At 39.4% G+C, this 6,550-nt stretch overlaps 1 long non-coding RNA gene across 2 annotated transcripts; it reads right to left on the reverse strand.

Annotated features, from left to right (window-relative positions):
* Nucleotides 1–1,014: 1,014 nt before the first annotated feature.
* LOC124295394 lies at nucleotides 1,015–5,521 on the reverse strand. 2 transcript variants are annotated; one of them, XR_006905347.1, is made up of 4 exons: nucleotides 5,108–5,521; nucleotides 1,944–2,135; nucleotides 1,692–1,751; nucleotides 1,015–1,543 (listed from the first exon to the last, which is right to left on the reverse strand). It is a non-coding gene; the product is annotated as an uncharacterized LOC124295394 (long non-coding RNA). The 2 variants fall into 2 exon arrangements; XR_006905346.1 differs by having other exon boundaries at nucleotides 1,656–1,751.
* Nucleotides 5,522–6,550: the final 1,029 nt, after the last annotated feature.

Below are 6,550 nucleotides of genomic sequence, written 5' to 3' on the forward strand. Positions count from 1 at the left end.
TCAAGTCTATTTTGCTGCGAATAATACCGTGGAGTACTTTATAGATATATGTATATACACTCCGTGTACCATACATAGGTACGCGTTTAGCAGTCAAGGGAATTTAATGTTTTCATAATTTTATTGACGAACCAATCCATTACCTCCTCGGTACCTCCCTCCTTCCCTTTCTCTTTTCGTACCCTCTGCGCACTCTGACAATGATGAATTACTCTGATTACGATATTTTTATACCACGTTATGCACGATATGTGGGTATACGTACCATTGGTTTGGATAGAAAATGGATAGAAGTAAATTCACGGTGACGAATGATGTTTTTTTTTTTTTTTTTATACTTCTTTCCAAGCTTTTACGGTAACGACCGACTTGTGTTATATTGCCGAGTTGTATAATTGAAATTCGCTTTACAGCTGTGCTGTGTAAATTATTATTATTATTATTATTGTGTATACTCTTACACCTATTAGTTGTGTGCAAGAATAGTGAGAGAGAGAGAGAGAGAGAGAGAGAAATCATATATATTATGCCCTAGAAAATTTTGGGGTAAAAAGAAAATACATACACAAGTATAACCAACGTTAACAAATTAACCCCAATGATAGTTGTGATTGCTGTTTAAGAATGAAAGATAACTAAATAAACAAACTATAGTGATTGATAAAATATAACAATAGAAACGTGTTTAAATAATAATAAATTAAAAAATGAACTAAAAAGTACAATAAATATAATAAGACATTGAACAGAATATGTATAACTAATAAAATAAGAAATAAAATAACAATAAAAATAAACTGACAAGAAGAAATAAAGTAATTACACGATAATGAAAATAGAGGGAGAGAGAGAGGGGAGAGTAATTGCTGCAGCCGCGTCAAGACACAGCACGAATATAATTGCATTTCGAGACGCAAGTGTAATAATAAAGAGTTTGCATCAAATGCGGGAATTGTTTTTGGCATTGCTATTTAACAAGTAACACCGTGTTTCTTTTTTTTTTTTTTTTGTTTCTAATTCCTTTGCTCGAAGTTCCATTTAACGTTGTTCTAGATTGATCGGTATACGTATACAATCGGAGTAATAACGAAAACAGTGAAAAAGAAAATATCCAACAAGGCGAAACGACTTATCGGGTACAGGTGGAAACGGCCCCCAGTGTATCGTTTGTAGTTTCACCCTGATTTTTCACGGTTATTTCTTTCTTCGGTTGAATTTTTCCGTTACACTGATCGAGTCATGGTTGTTTTTTCATTTATGTACATACATCGGGGTTTTCACCTTCTTTTTTTTCCACGGTGAGGCGGCTTTTTGGCTTTCCGACATATCGACAGTGACGGATGAATCCCTGTGCTCAGCGACTTGTCTTTTCCCTTTTCCTTCCTTTGTCCTCGTTTTTCTTCTTCCCTTCTTCGTTCGCCGCTCCCACGCTTCGTTGAGACACCGCGGGGCTTAGTTTCCGGTAAAACAACACTGATCGTCGATGTAGAAGGAACTGCAGTGTTTAATGCCGAAGAGAGGAAGAAGCGTTCCAGTTTCGCACCTACAGTTGCACAGATATATATTTTATATACGTATAACATGCACATACAGGGTGTATAATTTTGAACCGGTGTGTTAATTTCGTGAAATAAACGAGAAACGGAAGTATTTACGTTATCGAGTTGATTAAAAGACCCAAAGTAACGAACCCAGTTCGATTGTAAGTCGAGCCACGCTTTGAAGTGGTGTTACTTTACTTCGTTGTAAGCCTGGAGAGGAAAAAAAAGTTGATTAAGCTGCTAGGAATTTCGATGGTCGTAATGTAGTTGGAAAGTGGCGCATCGGATGCAACAAAATTGAACTTTTGTTTGACGGTGTTTTTTTTTCCACTACCTTCTTCAGCATACGCAATATTCTAATGGATCATTTGGAATGGAACACCCGGTGATACGGCAACGTACCATACGGGAAAAATATCTTGCGGGAGGTTGACAGGACGGCGTCGCGACGCTCTGGCAGGTACTGGCGAGTGTAGGTATACAGTCCTCTGGAATCCGCGAGATCAAACTGGATTCCGGAAACCGGAGAGACACGCGCTCCTTCAAAGTCCCTTATTTTTCATTCCTGGGAGAAAATCTCTTGAACCGCTACTGCTATACGGGAATATGTATATGTGTAGGTATCATACCTACACGTAAACGCGTGTGTACATGCATTACTTACATATAAATGTACATGTATTTATATATACAGCTTTGTGTGTAGGTGTAAGGGGAAAAAGCAATTTCGAACGTCACTCAACCGGAAATAAATTCCGTGTCTATTTCTTCGCGTCACTCTTACATCGACTTCGACACCGCATTAGTCCTTCTTCGATCCAATCGATCCAAATTTGACGTTTACGATTACATGCTGGTATATACAATATACTTCGTATAAGTACTGGAATGCTGTGTATCGCTCGATGCAAGATATATAACTGTTATTGGTACACGCTTTCATCATCGACACTTTGGCCCGGTCCATACCTATAACTCTTTTCACACTCCGAGAAAATGGTTTGATACGTAGAAATAGTTTTTCCTTTTTTTTTTTATAACTCATTAAGGACACAGGCCTAATCGAGGTGCAGGTGGGCCACAGTTTAAAACCGGGAATTAACGTCTTGGAAGGTAATGTGGCTCCGATTGTGGCTACGGTGTGAACCAATACTTCAATCTCAATTTCTTGTTACGATAAAGTTACGTCAGGGATATTCAAATCAAGGTATTTTTAGTCACTTGTTGTAACGGGGAGTTATGTGAAACCGTTTGGTATACTGAGAAGATTTTATAGTAATGGTTAGTAAAAAAAAATATAGCAAGTGACTGATTTGCTATTTTCAGGCTCCAAACTCCGTAAGCGTAGTAACGGCTACTGTGTAATACGCTTAGTAACTTTTACCATGTTCATGGAGTAGTCACTACCATTCGTATAACAGTTATTACGAAATAGATTGTAACTGATATTATACCACATAGTAATGGTTACTATTTTGTATAATTACAGTACATAATAACCTGATCGCGTAGTATCCTTTAGTATATAAATGGCAACGGTTGCTTTATTTTAAAGGATTTGACCCTACAATTCACATTTTTAGCTACTATGCTTGACAAAGTATCAATTACTGTATTAAAATAGCGCCCTCGATACTATAAAATTTTCACATTCGCTACATTTTGAATACGGTTGGAATCAAGCGAACTCGTACATGAGTGAAGTGATCGTCGAATAATTTGTAAATTTTCTTGAGGTCTTGCTAAGTGTATTCGCAATTCGTGTAAGGTCTCGGAGAAGATGATTGAATAGAATTGTAAAATTGATCGGTAGTGTTGATGCGAGAGAAAAGAAACCTTTACCAGTGATTATACACGAAAGAGAAGCCAATAGCTGGTGCTGTAGCTGATGTTTACCGCCTTATTTTCTTCCTTTTGTATGTCGAAGAGTCGAAAAGTTTCGTGCACGACATTTGATACGTTGATGATATTCGACACGAATGTAGCCCTGGACGGCTCAGGAGCGGTTAATAATAATAATAATAATAATAAAAAGAGGAACGGGGAAGAAGGTAAAAGGGCGGCAAGGTGCAGGAGCATTGTTGAAACTCGTCGAGAGATGGTTGCAATCTGTGATCATCGTGCGGTTCTTAGAGACAAACAAGTTGACACGGATGATAAGATCGGTTTTCGTGAACGGAAGGCCTTCGAAGGCTCCCTTAAGCTCTCTCTCTCTCTCTCTCTCTCTCTCTCTCTCTCTCTCTCTCTCTCTCACACTTTCTTTCTTCCGAGCACTAAACTTCCCCCGGCGAAGTGACGCGCACGTTGTTGAAGTACACACGTAGGTGTACGAACCACACTTGGTATTGCGAGATCTACGCTTCCTTGTCGAGCCATAGATCGTATCTTCAGAATAAATGTTTGCTTCTTGTATATACCAAGGAGAGACTGAGTAAGTACCCTACCTACCCCTGTCCTTGTACACGCTGAAACTCACCAGTGTATGCACATCGTTTTACTGTACCTTATGGCATCCGCGACCTCAGTCTCGTCTGACCGTCATGTCAAACGATCAAAGCGAATTTCTTTCTCCAAGGTAAACCTAAATTTTGACCCTTCTCAGCCCTTTCTTCGAGACTCTATGTATGTACGTGTAATGGTTGCTTGGCCTACAGTAAAATTTAAGTGAGCTCTTTAGGCCCCACTAACGAGAAGCATGTTGGGACGTTTTTGGTCATGCAATGATTAGGATCTAAACGAACGGAACCGTAAACATACCTTATGTTTATAATACAGGATCGGAGAACCAGAGAAGCGTTTAATTAGGAATTGGGCAGGAGACACCGCGGAGATTCCGGAATTTGTTCGTTTACGTGAATAATTGCGAGAACCTTTCAGTTTTGGTGGAGAGGAAGAATGTGTTCTTGCATCTGAGTACCATTCATCAGCCAGTCTTCCAAACTGTTTCGATACTTCGGTTCAGAATATTGAATAAATTCGTTTTACCATGGTGAAATTGCGTTCGAAATTCATTGAATGTAATTGACGAACAAGGCAGGAAAGGGGACTAAATTGAGTTACAATCTTTTCTGGAGATTGGCTGAAAAATTCCTTTCTCTCTGTCTCTTTCCACGCATTGCATAAATATAAGGATTTAAATAAGAGCGAAACACGGTTGGTAGTGCTTGGATGAAAAAGGGAACCGGATCGACTTGTTTCGTTATTTTAAGAACCCGTTAGAACGAACTGAGCACATTGCACTGCTGGTAGCATGTTTTGAAATACGCTAAAGGCATGGGTTGAACTTCCTGTAGACTTCTTCGTATAATTGTAACGGGTAATGGCAATGAATTGATGTCATGTTCAAAGCATCTCATTGATTTCAAACAGCTTGAAACCACTATGCCACTTTTGTCTTGTTCGTCGTAGATCTGTATTGTGCACTTTACGATCCCCTTTTCATCCATTTCCTCAAGTATTTGAAACACGGTGTGTAGAAAAAGACTGTGAAGTGAATTTAAGGAGTCTGCGTGTTTAGAAGCAGATAAATACGAGTAAAAGCTTTGTATGTTTGTTAAGGAAGTTACCTGTAGTTCTATCAAGTAAACCGTTTACGGTGAAAAGTTTTTTCACGGCTTCTTAATTCATTTGTAAAAAATTCGGATCCATTCCGTTTTACTAAAGGCTCTTACGTGGCAGGAACAGAGTCCTTTTGACTGGTGTCACTTCTGCTGGCTAATGAGCCGTAATTTTTCAATTACAGAAATATCACTTTTCAAGCTTCCAGATTCGAAATTTGCAAATCCAACTATGGTCTTAATACGAAAAATGACAATTTTTAGTTGTGTCAGCTTTGTCGCGAAGGTGCTAAACGTCCCGAATTCGGGTGTCCTACACGCATCGTGTGTCTTATACCTACGCTGTGTGTAAACCGATTTCACTGCTCATTCTCTTTCGACGAAATTCCAATCTGGTGATCGCGACCAGGTGCGATTAGCCGATGAACGACCAAAAACTGGTTTCAAAGGTTACTTGTGCCTGTGTGGTGACTTCGTTGTGTCGGATTTGTGTGTGCGTGGCGGCCACGGGGCCTGGCGTCATCTTGCAAGCGGGTAACCAAATGATCCCCGCTTTAAGAGAAGCCTCTCGTGTTCTTCCCTAGTTGAATCCTTCGTCAAGGAATCCAAGTTCTGCGTTGAACCCATACTTTTACACTTTGTACACAATTCTCTGTCGATTCCAGCACACCGAGTAAAAATATCTTGTGGTTTTACTCTCTGCAGCAATACGACTTACACAAGTGTTGAGAGTATTGAAAAAGGTTGAAAAAATATATATGTATCCTTGAATTAGGGCCTCCCTGGTTAGCTGAACGTAAAAAAAAGAGTTCGGAAAATAATCTCTTATCCCGTTGCTTTGCTTCTGTTACCACACTTGGAATTCTACCCAAACACGTGATCGCCCGTTGCTCAACTTCGGGGTATAATATTACCTACTGATAATAACAAAGATGAAAAATGATGAAGAAGGCGGAGTGGCAAGGAAAATATAGCTCTTCGAATCGTTAACTGGTGATTTTGACTTGTCGGTGTGTTCTTACATGTTTTCCATGATGATTTTTTCTCCCAAACATTTGACAGTATAAATATTGAAGATGGATCTTTATCCATGGTACTCTCTTCATTCTGTGTTGGTTATTGATACGACACAGTATTTTCAGTCGATAGATTTATTCTTCGGATAGTTGAAATTCGATTCGTCTGATTGGTACGATCACGACTTACTTGCAAGATTCATTCGACTTGATCGACTCGCTCGTGGCCTTGAATAAACAGCCGGATGTATTAAGAGAGGAGATGCTGGAACAAAGAAGAGAAGATTTTAAAGAACTTATGGTGTAAATAGTTTATTGGGTAACTGCGCAGAGCGTCAATTATTCTTGGAGTTTCTTCCTCTCGGCATTGGATCTAGATACAGGTATTATACGTAATACCAAACGACGAGGCCTCTGGTAATCCCTGTGACTTGGG

Source organism: Neodiprion lecontei, chromosome 7 (assembly GCF_021901455.1).
Source record: "Neodiprion lecontei isolate iyNeoLeco1 chromosome 7, iyNeoLeco1.1, whole genome shotgun sequence".
In the NCBI taxonomy this organism is placed as follows: Eukaryota; Metazoa; Arthropoda; class Insecta; order Hymenoptera; family Diprionidae; genus Neodiprion; species Neodiprion lecontei.